At 34.1% G+C, this 16,912-nt stretch overlaps 1 pseudogene; it reads right to left on the minus strand.

The window, feature by feature from the left end:
• Positions 1-9,200: 9,200 nt before the first annotated feature.
• Positions 9,201-15,499, minus strand: LOC149543400 (protein BREAST CANCER SUSCEPTIBILITY 1 homolog; annotated as a pseudogene).
• Positions 15,500-16,912: the final 1,413 nt, after the last annotated feature.

Below are 16,912 nucleotides of genomic sequence, written 5' to 3' on the forward strand. Positions count from 1 at the left end.
ACTTCTCTCAACATGTCATCTCCACAAGAAGTATGTGTGAAATGTGATTCTTTCCATCAGTTCCATCGTAGCATATTGCCAAAAAAAATTAGAATCAAGCTTCATCCAGCATTGGATGAAGATGCAATTTCTAAGCCTCTTGAAGATGTGGTTCTAGATAATATATTTATTGTACACACCTATAACACCCGATGTGCGATTCAAACCATAATTGGGGAGGATCTTTTCTCTGCATCTACAAGGAATGTTTTATTCCCTTCAACTTTGTTCTCCATTTTTTTTGTCCAATGCCATGGATCTTCTTCAATCTTCGTCGAGATTGGAAATTATTGCCATCAAGGTAGTTAGGCCAAAATTATGGGATGATAATAAATTGAAATGTGTGATGCAAATCTATGATTTGTGAACTGGTAATGCCCTAGTTGGTGGCATATTTTCAAGAACCATGCTCATGAAGAACTACGAGGCCATGATGACCTTTGAAGCAATGCAAAAAACCTTTGAGAAGCACAACACTCAATTCGTGCTAAAGACCCTGCAATTCATAGCGCGTGCTCTGGGTTTCCAATTGACTAAGGAGGTGAAGAAAGTTACTTTTGCTTTGATTGACATTTTGGGGATTCCAATCTCTGATGTTTAAGCAAAAGTTGCCCAAGTGAAGACATTGGTGGCCACCCCAACTCATTCGTTTAGTGAACCTGGTGCCTGGTCATTCTCAGCCCTCAAAGATCCTAGTCTTAGTCACCATGTCTCAGCAGAAACCACTCAGCCTCTGCATCTAGATGTCACTACACCTAGTGGTTAGCACCTACCTTCATCCACTGGTTTGTCTGCTAGCACTTTAGATGTTGCTATTGCTAGTGGTTGGGGCGTGCCTTTATCCACTAGTTTTTCTAGTAGAACTTTAGATGTTGTTGTTGAGGGCTCGAGTTTGGGTTGGGATGTTGCTCCTGTATTATGTCCAGATTTTGGATGGGGCTTCTCTATAATGGGTGCTTCTAGCAAGGACATGGACGAAAGATAGCACAGTGGTATCTTTCTGTCTTGTTGGGTTTTTTTTCTCCTCACTTCAGGCATGTTTTATAGAATGTTGAAAATCTTGTTAATCTTATTTTGACTAAATTTGAGTCCCCCATGCTTGCTATTTGATGAAATTTTAAAATTCAATAAACTTCAAATTTTGATTGGTTGTTCATCGATATAGTCAGATTGTTAATATGGATGTTAAGTCAATTGTAAATATTGCGATGATGCTGAGTTTTCTTTTTGGTTCTTTTCCAGTTGAGCTCTTGAACCAATTTTTACTTTATATAAATATATATCTAGTGGCTCATCCACTTTTGCCAAAAAATAAATAAATTATTTAGAGTTTATTATTTAAATAGAACTCCTAAATAATTATCATTAAATTAAATAAATATAAATATGTCAAAAATAGGACTTTAATAAAATCTTTAAATTTAATTCTTTTATTTAATTAATTCATGACATATTTTTAATAATATATTTATTAATTCAATTAATAACATTCACTAGTGCATTTGGGTTCATTTTTCAACCTTTATTGGTCGAATTTTTGACCCAATTTTTGACCAAATTTTGACCAACCCGTTGGTTGCTATTTTTTTGGTCAAAATTTTGACCAACTCATTGGTTGGTCAACATTTCAACCAATGTATTGGTTGAAAACCTACCAAAGCCATTGTGTAGGTTCAAATAGGAATTGGTCGAAATTTCAACCAATGAAGATCAAAATTTTGACCAACAAAGGTAGAAAAAAATTTAGGCGTTGGTGGAAATTTCAACCAATGAAGGTGGAAATTTTGACCAACAAAGGTAGAAAAAAATTTAGGCGTTGGTGGAAATTTCCACCAATAAAGGTGGAAAAAAAATTTAGGCGCTGGTGGAAATTTCGACCAATGAAGGTGGAAATTTTAACCAATAAAGGTAGAAAAAAATTTAGACATTGGTGGAAATTTCTACCAACAAAAGTAGAAAAAAATTTAGGCATTGGTGGAAATTTTGACCAACAAAGGTAGAAAAAAATTTAGGCGTTGGTGGAAAATTTCCACCAACAAAGGTAGAAAAAGCCTAGCTGTTGGTGGAAATTTTGACCAATGAAGGTGGAAATTTCCACCAACAGCTAGGTGTAAATTTTTTTCAAACATTCTATAAAATAGTTCACGTCTTGCCTATGATATGACATTTTACATGCATCGTACACTCTCTCATCCAGCTAATGATGGATTACGCAGAGTGATCTGAAACCATGATTCTAAAAAACACACACAATCAAATCCAAAATGAACTTGCACTACAAATGGATTGTGGAAATATGCTATTGTTAATTTTGCATGCATGTCTACCAGGACAAATATATGTTTAAGTTGTGATTGTCCTGGTAGACATGCATGCAATTTTACCAATATTAGATTTCCACAATCCATTTGTAGTGCAAGTTCATTTTGGATTTGATTGTGTGTTTTATAGCATCATGGTTTCAGATCACTCTGTGTAATCCATCATTAGCCGGATGAGAGAGAGTGCAAGATGCATGCAAAATGTCATCATACACAAGGCATGTGAACTATTTTATAGAATGCCTAAAAAACACCGACAGTAACTAATATGAAGAATATATAATTAGTTATATGATTGAGATAAATCATGTACCAGTGAGTTGGTCAAAATTTTGACCAATAGGTTGGTCTAATTTGGTCAAAATTTGGGTTAGAAATTCGACCAATAAAGGTCAAAAAATGAACCCAAATGTACTAGTGCAAGTATGCTCGCGAAGTTGACTCTTTGAGTTTGGTCATCAAGTCACCAAAATAGATATTATGCCAAGTTATTGATAATATATTCTAATGCATACATTCAAATGGAAAATATGAAAATAAACAAGCGGAATAGCCTCAGTTATTTACCTTTGGGAGCACCCAGTTTAGGGAAAACTCTAGTGCATGTTCTTGCTTTATTGCCTACCTTTCTATGCAATAGTGTTCTCTCTCACATGTGGGGGCAAGGGAGACAAGGAGGCTCCTTTTTTGTCTCCTTGGCTATGCAATAGTTATGCAACACCCTGCCCTCCTCTCTCTCTATGCAATAGTTTAGAGGTATAATCCACATTTGAAATGTGGAAAGTTACCAAATTTATTCTAGTTTACTCTCTTTTGTTCTTTTTCATGTAACAGGAGACCCTGTAGTAATGGAGTCATGTTTCCCTAGCACACGATCTAATTCATCATTCAATGCAAGACCCTCACCAAGAAGCTCCTCATCCTTGCATTAAATTTGAAATAAAGGTGAACCAGTGAGATAATGGGCTAATAAAACATGCTTTATTGCTAGTGAGAAGCATTAAAAACTAGTTCACTTTGCATTTGTAACCTTGGGCAGGGTCTTAGAAACATGCTCACATTGAACCTTTGATGTAAAGAAGAAGTACACAAGCTCACAACCCTTAGGAAGGCTTTCTTAGATAAGAAGTTTTTGAGTAGACACAAATCCTCACTAATAATGCTATTGCGATTTTCTTATTTAAATCCAAACAAAGTTGTATTATCTTAGGCAGAGGAGACTACTATTGGTTGTGGTTAAGGATCCTTTAGGTCAATAGAATCACATGCAAACTGGATGTGACATTGTAGTAAGAAAACTGTAATAAGAGCTAGGAGCTTGCCTAGTGATCAGGGCTTGAGATTGGACACTGCATGAAGCATTTGTAGGCATTTGAGTCTCAAGTGTCACCAGCTCAAAATCAAACTGAAAAGGAAACTTGGTGAATAAAACTAAATATAAATAGTCTTCTTGAGTAAACATCAACATTGTATGAACAATACCATTACAATGCACTATACCTCAAACAAATAATTAACTTATAAAGGGGCATATGTGTTTGTTTGGATTAATCATAGAAGATTCCATGCACTTCACAATTTATTGAGTAAAACTTATCTCCAGAAAAGCATTCACAATCATACTAGTAGTAGAATGATCAAACACATAAATTAAGGGTGTCCAAACCATGATTCTAATTCATAAATTGATAGGGGAATGTATTGTGTGTAATCCTGCACTCAAAAAAAAAAGCCTTTAGCCACCTAACAAGATTATAAGAGATACAAAATTATGTTCTACTAAGCACTTAACATTAAATGTAACCTTGTTAAACAGTCATGATACCAACATTCCAAGATGATATGCTCTTAGTATCCCAGCGTTTATTGCAAATTGTAGAGGACTTGAGTAACAATGAATCTCGTATTTAATTTGCATAAGATAGGAAGGACAGGAAAATTTTCAATAGTATTCTTCAAATCTTAAATTACACCAAACAAATTTGCATAAAATGCCAAGCACCCCCACTACTTTAATATCAACATTTTCTTAGCAAAAACCTAGAAAAGCTTACCTCTGCATTCCTTATTCATGATTCTAATGACGCAAAGTAGTCTTGTTGTTGGCAGGTATAAACTAAAGTCTAAAGGATACAATGTTGAAGCAGCTTTAGAAAGATCATCCAAAGGACATGATATGCTCGGGCTAAAGGAGCTTTGAGATTCATTACCATAGTCGAGAATGGGCTCATATTCAATCTTATGAAGATTGAAGATGAGCCCATTCCTGAGTGTAGTAATGAATCTATAACCTTGACACCCATCTCTTTGTAGACTTGCACATAGGCTTTAGAATACTGATGACACAATTCATTTGTCCGTACTATTGGGGAAAAAATACTACTATAGAATCCAAAAAAGTTAGGCAAAATAGGTAGATTATAGAATCATGAAATTGTGAACCATTACACACACACAAGAAGAAAAATACCTTGAAGCACTACTAATCAAATCTTCATTAACAGGTGGGCAACTTTAAAAAATCAAGCATGTTAACTCTGAGAGGTCCTAATTAAAGAGGGCTACTGAACTACATCCTGGGTGAGCCAAAGAAATAAATATATTAGACTGATAATATCCAACATTTGCATATAGAGTAGCTGCAACACCAACTTCCATATTGAACACATGAATAAACTATTAAAATGCTAAAAAGTATATGACCTCATCTCTATGGTAATCATATTATGGTTTTGTTGCTTTGTGAAAAAGCAAGCCATGACATTGAGATATAATTTACAATTATCAGTAGAAACGAAGCAGGATGAACATAAAAGATAGAAAAATATAAACTTTCAAACATAATTTTTCAGCTTAACTATTGCTTCCTGGATCAAAATCATTGGAAACACCACCTATTAGAAGATATATGTCATAAATACATAATGAATGGGATACTAAAAGTAGCATGATGAATGGGATACTAAACCTATTAGTTTTTGCATTAATTTCTTAAGGATTTTAATTCCACGAGGGGGAGACCTATACAACCTAAAGATTTATATTCATTCCATCTAATGTAAACTTGTCAAACATAGCAAAGTCACTACCATTGTTATTATAGCATTTTGGCATTGGCTTATGTAACTGAACTAGTAAAAGTGCTTTCAAGCATGTTTTACCATTTCTTCTACACCTTCTACACCATATATTTTATAGAGCAAGAAGTAAAATAGCAGAACAAATTAAACAATTGCCCACCGCATAATGTCATAGACTACAAAGAGGCCTTAAAACTAGGCAAGACCATTTTATGAAGTGTATTTTAAAAAGGTTAACAAATAGAAGAGTTGCAAGTTATTGAAGTTTGGTCTTCTTTGCTACATGTCAAGGCAATTTGGGACTTCCTTTTGCAAACTTCTAATTGGATATATTAACTGAAACATGTCCCCTAAGTTGTATTTGATCTATTAGCACACCCCAAAACATATACTCAATAGGATTACCACCTAAAATGATCATGTTCCTCGTAATAGTTGCTTGGGCGTGATTTGTTGTTAAAGGAAGTTGTCATTATCTTTGAGATGATGCTACAGTACAATTAAAACTTCCAGGGCTACCATCCTAATCAGGAGTTGAGAAATCAAAGGTTGTTTATTAAAGAGTCATAGCACTTCAATCACAAAGAATAGTGAACTAATAGAGTTGCTCCCAAGCTTTTACTTGTTTTGATACATGGTATGTGGACTTGGTCTTGAGGACCAGCAATGGATTCCACCCCTTCCAATCACCATTTTTAGCTTCTCTTATTTGTCATTGGGAAGTCACCAAATAAAATGAATAATAGTGCTTAACATATGTTTTAACCATCTTGCCTCAGCTTTCAAGATGTAGAACTGTGAAAAGTGTATTAAAACATGAAATTTTAATCACTATGGTACATAATCTGCATCCAAATGTAAATTATGTGTTACTACTAGATTTGGACATCACTAATCTATAAAAGATTATATATTAAATATTTCCTCTAACCTGTTTAGGTAAAGAACTTTTCATATAATTGTACATCTCTTTTCTCAGCCACATTCTCATCAATTTCCTAACTTTTAACAAAACCATATACAAACAATAAGCTATGGAAGACATTATTGTGCCATTTTAATTGTATGGACCTTCAGTGTCCTTGTTTTATTGTTACCTTACCTTGGGCAAGTAACAACAATAATAATTCCTAATTTAATATAAAGAAAGAAACTGTATTAATGTTTATGAATGACCTGACATAAATAGAAGTCTAGTCAAAAGTACAGCCAACAATGACAATAGAAAGATGAGTGCCTAAAGTATCTTCGACTATGTTGGGAACTATAAGAAACAGATATATCAATTTCAAATGCTATCATTATAGAGAACCAATATGGATATGTGTCATCATTAAATCCATACTTTATAGTAGATCTTATTTTCATCAAATAAAATGCAAAAGAACATTTGTCTTTTTAAAACAATTTATTACCAAAGATTACCTATAATCCATTATTCTAACAACTGGAGGGTCTTCGTCACGTGATAAAATCACCTACACAGTATATAGACACTAGGTTATCATACAAGTAAATGTATGAAGTATTATTTACTATACAAAACATTTAACACTGCCACTGTATTGAATTTTGAGATATATAATAGGAAGCCTGTGAAGCAGCTTCATTCACAACATACAGTTGATCTTCCATGGAAAGCAATAACCAGACACTCCAAGTTAAACTTACTATTAAATTATTGAACAAATCTATCTAATCTCTAAATATTGTTTAAAAACTTAAAGCTAAGAAAAAAATTACAATGAGTACGGCTATTGAAAACTTGAACAAGATATAAGTACCAAGTATTTGTTCGGGTCCAAGAGAAACATTCAGCCACTCATTATGCCTTCCTATTAGTTATAATAAATTTCAGAACCCTCAATGAATCCTTGATGTCCTAGATATAAATCATGGATGGTGAATATTTGGGGCTTATTTATTGTAACTTTCAATGTCATGCGTTTACAATTTGTGATAATTAAGTGATAGATCCATTGATAGGGTGAAAAAAAAAACCCACATATCAATAGAGCATTGCAGAAGAACTCCAAGATAATTAGTCCAAGAATAATTAGTAATAGAAATAGATGATTTTATTTACTAATTATAATGAGAAAAATAAAGAGATTAGGGTTAATATGGTCCCTAATGAGTTGAGGAAGGACCGGATTCATCACACCCCAGTGGCTGGCGAAATCCCATCTTTGCTAGTGGCAGTGTTCTTGCATCCTCCATCTCCAACTCTAACCACAATAATTTCAGTCATAAATTCATTCTCCATGAAACTCATAAGCCTCTTGATGAACCTCAAACTCCTTTGGATGATAGATTTCTTGATATCCATAACCTCGTGATTCTATATTGTCAAGATGGGAAATCGATCATAAATGCTCTACACAAAAATCACCACTTTGAAATCTAAAATCCACATATCCATCTACAAGTGTGAGAAAAAGAACTCATTTCCATTCACTATCATTTGAACATTAATGGCCTTCATTCACATGCTAAGAGCCCCAAAATACAGTTGATCACATTCACCAATTCTTGTGCTTGTGCAGCTCCCGCACGCTCCATGTACAATATCCTTGACTGCATCATCTGTTCATCAGTATAGCTAATGACCTAAAGAGGTATATTATTTTACATTTAGAATATGTTCTCAATTTCCACAAACATGATAAATGTCAAAGACAGTACTAGTTAGCATGTTTAACTAGAAATCAAGATACTCCAGAAATAAAGGACATTATACACTATCAATGCAAGATATAAAGGACATCTTTCTAGTTCAAATCATCAAATGGAAAAAAAATGATTAGTTTGTTATAGTAACATGCCTATTAACACTTTAAGCAAGGCATTACAAGTCCACAGGATGTATGAGGCTCTTCTAATTTTTCCCAATAATGTGTTTAGAAAGAATAACTTACTTCCATTGAAATGATGTACCCCAATCTTTGCAAGCATAGCATAGTACTCTATTTTTGATCTATGAAGAGGAAGGCAGTTGTTTGCAATTATAACAAGCTTTCCTGCAAACCAATAAAACATACAGTGGTTAGTAACCTGTCATTTACAAAAGAAGAGTACTTAGAAGCCATACTCATTACATCTGAATATCCCATTCTCTTCAACATCTAGACATGCGCAAACATAAATGTAAATCCCATGAACCATAAGTTCTCAACACTCACTACATAGCTCCTAAGATCTCAAAGTACTTAATGTTTAATTCATCTTTCAAAGTACTTAACACCATAGCTTCGACAGTCACTAGATTACATCTTATAGATGATTAGCATAAAATTCATTTTGAGAAATTCATATCACTAAAAAAAATTTGGGACTAAATAAATTTATATATTTGAACATGATTTCTTTAAAAAAAAAATTGGAACATGAATACAATAAATCCGTATGATAAAAGCTTAGTATAACCCATGTTGAAAATGTTGAAAATTTTGTGTGCTGAAGAATACTTACAACAATGGAACCCTTGAAAAATTTACATGTATTTGATGTCCAAGCTATAAACAAAAAATCTGGAACAATGGATCCATATAAATAATAAAATATGAATGTAGAGATCTTGCCAAGTCATGGACTGGACCAAAATTTTCCCAGCCAAAAGGGATCATCACTTTTCCAATAAAAAATATCCTCATTTCCATCTCCACTTTGATTAAATAAACCTTGCAATGTTGAGCCTATCTGCTCGGCATCAAAGCAATTGATGAAATCAGATGTGGTTTGTGCTTGAACCTCCACTTCTTCACATCTCTCTCCCAATGTAGAAGCTATCAGGAACTGGTGACCCCTCTTTAAGGCATGATGTGATCCTTGTGTGTTATTACTCTATTAGTGAACATGTATTATGGCTGAAACTTAGTGTTTTGTACTTTAAAGAATCTTGAAAAAAAAATAGTCAGTTCTAATCAAAAAGTAACTAAGACATAACAATCAGCAATAGGAACATAAAACCTACAATCTATATTTAGTATCCATTTTCCTTCCAAGATTTCCATAAAAAAATTTAGTGTTCTTCTGCAAGCACCATTTGCATCAGTAGATGCAATTACATGGGTTACGGTTGGACTCCATGCCTTAGAGATAGTCGCACCAACAAAATTTGCAAAATTGTTTAGAGTTTCCTACATTTAAATGAGATTTTTTTATTGAATGAAAATTGCAATAGCATTTAAAAGAAACAACATTACTGTAACAATTTGACACTCATTATATACCTTTTGGGTAGTGTCAAGTGCAGAGCCGCACAAAACCCACTTGCAAGACAGACCTAAAGGCCATGTCCATCTTTGCCTTGGTTCAGAACCTGCAAGTATACTAGAAAAGCTTTGGTTACCTTTGTAAATGTCAAACACATGATGAGACAATATCATCACAATCAAACAGAACATGAGAAATTCAAATAACTCTTTATTGCTACTTCTCAAAGTAAATTCAGCAATGACCTGCAGGGTAATGCCTCTGTAGTAATCTTTTTCCCCCTTGTATGAAGAGTGTTATCTTGCTTCGTGGCTTTAGGCTTTCTCTCCTTTGGAAATTTGTGTGATGCATGAGTAGGGCATAGCATAACATAATCATCCTATAGGCACCAAGACAATCAACCAACAACAATTCAGACCTTAGTTTATCTAGTACAATAATGCAAAAAATACTTGTACAGGGCACGAAATTTCATTTCTCACAATATCCCATCTACACTCTAAGTTAGATAGTTCACAAGGAACATGAAAGCTCTTATGGAACTTTGTAAAATAGCAACCAAGAGCTGCTCCCTTTAGTCCACATATAGTGCACTTGATTTTTGTGCCTCTAGATATTTCCATCTCGAGATTCATTATACAGTCACCTTTGAAGTAGACAACTAGTGCCCTAAAATTGGTGCAAAGAATTCCAATATATTTCAATCAATGTTAAATATGTTTACAGGTGCTAAATTAATGGACCACAATATAGGTCAACCCAAAGGGACACTAAAAGAGAGTATTAGGCTACAAACTTAGTAGTCAATGTCATATCTTCAAAAGAATGAAACTATACTCTTTCAAATCCTCACCATTTAGCACAGAACTTATGCACATGCACAACATTTAATGACATCTCTTTTGCTTTAGTTATTGCCCTTCCATTGTTTTAATGCATCATCTAACCTCCAGCCTGAAAGATTGCAACATTAATATGCAGGTTGGTACTACCATGAACTGAAATACGTGGATGCTGGAAGAAAATAACCTAAATGTTCTCACCTCTAAATTGCCAGATGTTTGACAAAAAGCACAAACAACTTGATTCTTCAATGTGCTAGAATCACTTCCTAAACTATTTCCAAGGGCTTCTGGCTGCCACTCAGTTGTGTCAGCTAGTATAGTTGTCTCTAGATTGCCACCACTGATAATTTTTCCAACACCATTTATACTCACTTGTGCTAAATTTATAGTTATATGTTCATGTACTTCATTCTGGGTAGTGCTGAGAATATACAATGGATGGTGGCCTTCCCAATCCTTAACTTCTATGTCACTATTTTTTTTGATACACAATCATTAGTTGCAGGCTTACTTGTGGACAAGCCAAACATAACGTCAAATATGTTAGCTTTTGTAAAAGCCAACTCCATATCTGGATCTGGCCGAGACTCATCAACACCTATGCTGACAGAAGAATCTCTCACATGAGAGAATCCTTCATCATTAAGATTCCTGCCACTGCTCCTTTTAGGCTTCCTCCCTCTCTTCTTCTTGCCAACTACATTTTCACCAACTATTTCTGCCTCGAGCTTAACATTTCCATTTTTCTTCATTTTATGGAAAATTTGTTCATCACTATTCAAAAACTTAACCTTTTCTTTCCTGGATGGTTTCTTTGGCACAACTGCAGGTCTGACATTAGCATTTTAATTACTATTTTCCTTTTCCTGTTCCCTTTCTATATCAGATCCATTTGCACTTTCAACTGTAATAACTGGAATAATTTCATTGTGGCTCTTGTTTACACCATTGACAATTAATGCATCATCTCCTTCCAATAACTTGGATTCCATCTAAAAAATCTCTGATTCTCTAGGAAACTGCATTGAAGATGAGTTTTGATGAATCAGACACTGATAAAAAATTAAAATATGATCAGTTCTAACATAAAGAGCCTAAGCTAAAAAAAATAAACAGAGGTACCTATTGTTTTCTTGGGCTAAAGTTGAGCTCGGGTGAGCAAGGTCTCTGAGTCCATTCAAACATCTCACTATCAAAGGTGTCAGGAACTGTGATCCCAATCTCACATCCATCCTATATGAGAAGTGAAACAAAGCCACAATATGGGTAAGGCACAAATGGGTTTTTGCATTTATCAGTACCTAATAAAATACACACTACCAAAGTAACTACATTCATGAGAAAATACAATACCCATTGTGTTTCTAAAGCACATTGATATCCTCCTCGACAAAATTAAAAACATTACAAAGGCCAATGTTTTAGATAAACTTGGCTAAGTCCATACTCATTTCCATCGATTAGAAAAACAAAGATAGAACCATGAGACATAGCATGCATGCATTTAATAGAACAGTGGAAGTAGGGAAGAGTCTACTCACATTTTGAACCTCTTGATGGTAACCTTCATTGTCATAATCCTTGAGATCGCTAAAAGATGGACACACAGAGGGTGATGCATGTGTAGTTTGAGTGAACTAAGTGGGTTGAGAATTAGGCATCTAAGTGCCATCAACTTCTTCAATCTCATAGTCTCTAAGCTAAAAAAAAGGTGATAGTAAAGGATTTCCATGTTCATCAAATAGGACCTTGTCATTCACAGGATTACCTTTGATGGAATTTTGAGCAATCACACATGTTTCGAGTTCTGATTGAAGACATGTCTAACCTTCAGAATCAAAAAGTATAGTATCCAAATTTTTCAAAAGCAAATTTCCTTTAATACCACCTCCCTCACTTTGGAATACGTTGTCTTTAGAGTTGGAAGGCTTGTTCACATTCTAAGAGGTGTTTTTTCAACACTACCACGTGGATATAAAGAAACTTGAACCCTCTTCTTGGTTGGGAATGAATTCTTCACAGGCTGATGAGGACTAAAAATAGCTAGAGCAGGAAACTCTTGTTCAATAGTTTCTATTTTTGTTTTTTCTATTGCTTGATGAGATGAAACCACTGACAATCGAGAAGGCTTCAAACCACATCCTTTAGCCCTCTTCATCTTTCCCCCAGATTTCATAGATGGCTTTTTCTTGAGGCCATTTGGGGAAGGAATTATATTCTCCTTGTCTGGGTCATCTGGTATTGTGTATCATACAATGGTAAATTTAAATGAAAAGAGAAAAAGCATTGCATAATCAAGGAGGGATGTAGGGGAATCAAATTTACCTCTAGAGTCTTTTGACATGCAAGGCTGCAAACCATAAAGTTCAACACCAACAGCAATTTTCATGTTCCTATATATGATAACTAAGCTATCCATGTGAGGTGCAAGATGAACCTCTGCAATCACAAAGGTGTACATAATTAAATTTTGATAAGGAAAGAATCAGAGCTTTGCATCATACCATCGCCCTTGGCATCTATAATTAAAAAGGTCATAACCCTAGCAAGTCGCCAACGGTAAATAGATTTTCATGGAAGAGACCAACCATTTTGGAGATCATTATATACTGGTGAAAAGCTCTCAATAATTATAATAAATTGAAAAGAATGAAATTTTATACAAAAGAAGACGAAATTTCAATCTAGGACCCTACCCATGAATAACTAGAAATCAAAGCCTGATTTGATGGAATTTTATGGGATCAAGCCTATTTCAGGTTCTGATTGAGAAGTGTGATTTGGTAGGGTTGTGCTCAAGGACCTTCTAAATACTATTCCAAAAACATTGTACACAAAATAAGAGATTTCAAATTACCTCTACGTGAACATGGCACTTTGCAGACTAGGCATACAAATGCAAATTTTATAGACCTCAAAATACAAGCACTGCAAACCAAAAAGACATGTAAGCTAATTTAGTGCAAGTAAAGATTAATAAATATATATAAGCTTATTCCTTTTTTTCTATTTTTTTTTGTTTAAGCTTTAATATTCTTTATTTTTCAATATGTGTACACATATACACATATTTATGTATGTACATATACACATATTTTGTATTATCTTGTCCTCTTTTTCTCTTTGTTCGTTTAAATTTTTTTTTTGTCATATCAATGGACAGTTATCTAACACCTCTTACACTTTCTCTCATCTCAGTTTTTTTTTTTTTTTTAAACCTTTTTAGTTAGTTTACATTCACAACTTCATTCATTTTTCTTCTTATGGACTCTTTCATTCTAATGATGGATCACAGAATGTGATCTAAATCATTGATATAAAAAATAATCATGTAATCCAATTCAATAACATACAGATTATATAAGCTAAACATGTAAATCTCCACCATTAACCCAAAAAAAAAAAATTTGTACTTTTTTATTTATTATGTTTGGAAACCTCTACTTACTTGCAAAACACATGGTTGTAGGTGACTGAAGCCGCTTGATCCAATAAGCTCAAGCTACAGGGGAAAAATAGAAACAAAATTAAATTTTATGCAAGTATAATCAATTTAGAAACCACTCAAACTTTGGGGACTTAAGCATTCATGAGCTAAAGAAAAAATTTCTAGACTAGATGATTTTACAAACCAAATTACTTGAATTTAATTAACATACAAAGAGAACTAGCATTACGATGAAGACCATAAATTTCACACAAACCCAAGTCCAAATTGATCACACTTTCTCAGAAGAAATTCATGCAGCACATAAGTAAACATCTAGCAGCTTGAGCTTCTAGGAAAAATCTAAGACATGCAATGCCCCACCATCCTCACAATACATTTGTAAGAAATTTGGTAAATTAATAGCAAATGAATCCTAGTCCCTTACAGAAGCATCCACAACTTATTAGAACAACATTCACATGCTTCCTCGAACAAGCTCATGCAATAAGACAATACAACCTTAGTAGAGTATTCAAAGTTTGAAAAGCATCAAACACTGGCATATTTGATAGGAATCAAATATTATAGCAATTTTACCCCATCAACACCAAAACCTAGAGACAATTGTCACAGATTAAGTTCAAATCATGCTTGTTTCAAAGGATTGGAGACTTTTACCTTAGACAAGATATCAAGTTTTGGAAAACAACTTCATCACAAGGGATGGTTAATCCCATCTGGTGATGAAATCCATACTCTTCCTCTACTTTCTCCAGCAATGCCCTGAATACAGAATGATTCAAGTAATTTATGGGGATGATAAATTGACTTCTTTCATTACCCACATACACTGCACAATGCCCTTTTGGGACATCCAGTGGAAGAGCAGTGCATGGTCTCCCCATCATCTCATCCTCAAATACAAAATATCTTCTTTGCTTTTGACAAAGATCATACCCAACTAGTTTATGGGCTTTGAAAAACTTACAAAGTGCCCTGACAATGTGCTTAAGAAGCAAAAATTGGTGATTTCCCTTGCTTCTTGCCACTTCAGACTTCAAAACCAATTGATACTTTTGGTATAGGACCAATATCCTAGGAAAGAAAATAGATGAAGATAGGAATGTAGAATGCTTTGGTGGGGACAGGAAGGACATGTTATCTATGTATATATAATAATTCCTAATCAGTATTGCAATTCACAGCAAGCTGACAAAGTGTTCCCTGATATAGTGAGTGAGAATGTATGAATGCCTGAATGATGTGATTTTAGTCTTCTCAGCACTTAGTATGCAAGCCAAAACCATGTGTGGCCTCTCTAAATGTATCAAAACTTGGGGACAAGTTATAAATTTTGTCTAATAAATTAAGCTTGGTTATTTATATTTTGTCTTCATTGTATTGAGAGCACCATCTGAGAGGGTTCAATTTGGTTTCCACACTGGAGCTCTTCATTCCCTTGGCATTTTGAGGCTCTTTGAAAAGATCAAAGCTCACACCCTTCATCCTCAGCTCTTGAATACACTTTCTCACACTTCTCAAAACAGCCTTATCTTTCAGCAACCCCATATGAACTCTCCCCCTTATGAAAATCTTGTACAAGAAAGCACATATGAGAATCATAGAGGTTATCAAAGAAGTGCTACAAGGAATCCACCATCTGCTACAAGTGTGAGCACTACTACCAGTGGTCAAGAGCAGAGTGAGAACAATCCAGTTGAAAGAAAAGTAGCAACAAACAAGTTGGAAGATCTCCTTGTTCATGCTATCAATTCTTGACTCCTTCACTTCCATGTAATGAGCTATGAGCTCCTCATCCCTCTACCATAGTTTCAACAGCAACAGATGGCCCTTGCTATCTCCTATTTCTTCCAAATTTTGTCAATTACCGAAGGTAGGGGCCCAACTAACTGATCCATATCCATTCTGTCAAAGGGAAATATAATAAGATGCTGGCTACGATTGGGAATTATACATTAAGATAGGCTAAATAGAAAATATCAATGAGTCCAATGGACTTATAATGAGTCTGATCAAAATGAAAATTTTAGATACCCATTAATTTGCAACAATGTGCTCTATGTTAGCTATTATTTTCCTAAAACATGTGTCGATTGGATCTAAAAGATAAATTAGAGTATAGAGACAGAGCATAAAACAAAGTATAATTTTTAGTAGATTATTGCAGCAACAATGATGTTATTAATCATAAAAAATAGATTACAAAAGAAGCTAGAAGCTGATAGAAATAGAGCCCTACAAATATCTCCTATATCTATTACTATATTATATTACATCTATTCAGAAAAGCTACTACAATCCCAGTCAAACATGTCATACAAAATAATTAAACCATGATATAAACACTTAACCTTGTCAAAACTAATCAAAAAATGAACACCTCCTATTTTTTTTCTCCTACACCTTTAACTAGATCCATGTAGGACAGTTATATTCAACTATTATGATCTCTTTTTTGGTTTAAGTTCTCTAGCAACTTCCGAAAAAATGAATTGTTTAGTTGCACCGATTAGGCAATCTGACTTATAGAAATATTACTTTATCGTCGAGACAAAAATACATTGACGATTGTTTTTTTTACTATTGTAAATGGCATTTTACTCAGCTCTGCAAGTACATGATCCTTATAATGATGTTTTACATGATATATGACTCTTCCATTTTCTTTTTTGCTTGCATAAAAATTGATTTGCAAAAATTAATGACAATTTCCACCTATGGTAGAGCTGTATGATCTATTGGAACTCAAGATAGTTATTGTAATGCTAAAAAGGTGGTTTTATATATTTTGTGTTTATCAATGTCATTAGAAAACATTTATTATTTGAGTTTTCTAATAATGAACGACCACTATGATCACTTCATCTGAGCTATCATCAAAATATTCGATCAGAAACATAGATGAGACCTTGGGTAACTTCGATGAAAAGCTTCTTATCTTGAAAGAGTTATAGAATTGCA

Source organism: Cupressus sempervirens, chromosome 8, assembly GCF_028749045.1.
Source record: "Cupressus sempervirens isolate cs-2001-9-10 chromosome 8, ASM2874904v1, whole genome shotgun sequence".
Lineage (NCBI taxonomy): Eukaryota > Viridiplantae > Streptophyta > Pinopsida > Cupressales > Cupressaceae > Cupressus > Cupressus sempervirens.